Source organism: Triticum aestivum, unplaced genomic scaffold (assembly GCF_018294505.1).
Source record: "Triticum aestivum cultivar Chinese Spring unplaced genomic scaffold, IWGSC CS RefSeq v2.1 scaffold183881, whole genome shotgun sequence".
In the NCBI taxonomy this organism is placed as follows: Eukaryota; Viridiplantae; Streptophyta; class Magnoliopsida; order Poales; family Poaceae; genus Triticum; species Triticum aestivum.
Window position 1 is genome coordinate 1 of NW_025251916.1, and position 1,091 is coordinate 1,091.

The following is a 1,091-nucleotide window of genomic DNA, read 5'->3' on the forward strand; positions in this document are numbered from 1 at the left end:
GACACAACATCCAGGGCAGTGGCTAGTTCATCTGCTCAGGCAGAAGGTCAAGGTGCACCTGACGTAGTTGACTGACGTAGTTCGGTCAGACCTGCATATATATGTCCAATTTTCAAACATCTCCAGAGCAAAACAAACAAAATGAAAGTCTGTACTTCTGAAATCATCATGTTGCAAAAAGAATAGTGAAATATAATAGCAGATGGTAACACATAGAAGAATGTTTATTACCTCTTGTCTCATGTCCTTGCTGACGACTTTGCCATTTCAAAAATCTTCCTCCACCCTTCCATTAGACCGTACTTCTGAAATCATTATGCTGCAAAAAGAAACACCAAGTTCAGCAAGCCAAAAGTTAATTTCTTCTACTTTACCAAACTATAAATTCGTAAGTTAGGTCTCAAAAGTTCAGCGAGCCAAAAGTTTATTCCAGTAATTTTTTTTGTGAAATCCTATGTCGCTTGAGCAATGGATTTGCATTGTCCATCCTATAATACTGTCCATATCTACATCAAGTAGTACATGTCTTGCTATCTTGTATTGTGATGGATTAGTTCTCACTTTTATCTAATCGATGCATCTGTCGCCATTTAATATGAAATTCACAGAGATTAGCTGATGTATTATTCTTCAATTCCTTCTCCCACATATTACAATTTGGAATGCAATTGACTCCTCGGAAATTTGATGAACAGAAAAAATGTTGATTGAAGAGAGGAAGGGCGTGTGACGTACAGCTTGTTGGCAAGGGCTGGACTTCGTCCTCTGCTTGGACCAACACGGCGGATGCATGAGGAGTGGAGAGAGCCCGCATCCGGCGGAAGCAAGGCAGGGGATCAGATAGCACCATGGTGCCCTGCCCGCGTCACCGTTAAGCCAGGCAGCAAGCCAGCAACTCGTGTCGGCGACCCTCCTGCGGCAACGTTGTTCGTGCCTCAACGCTGCTGCACCAAGCATTTGCCGCGCGCCCGTGCCAAGCCGACACAAACCAGGTGCCCCGTCGTCGCCCTCCTTGGGGATGGCCATAGCTTCGCCCCGGCACGCCCTCCGGCGGCGGCGGCGAGACAGGGAGGAGTTAGGGAAGGGAAGGG

The 1,091-nt window shown here is 46.6% G+C and overlaps 1 long non-coding RNA gene across 1 annotated transcript; it reads right to left on the minus strand.

The window, feature by feature from the left end:
* Positions 1–862, minus strand: LOC123177407 (uncharacterized). The gene is made up of 3 exons (XR_006488922.1): positions 736–862; positions 232–319; positions 1–91 (listed from the first exon to the last, which is right to left on the minus strand). It is a non-coding gene; the product is annotated as an uncharacterized lncRNA (long non-coding RNA).
* Between the last annotated feature and the right edge of the window lie 229 nt (positions 863–1,091).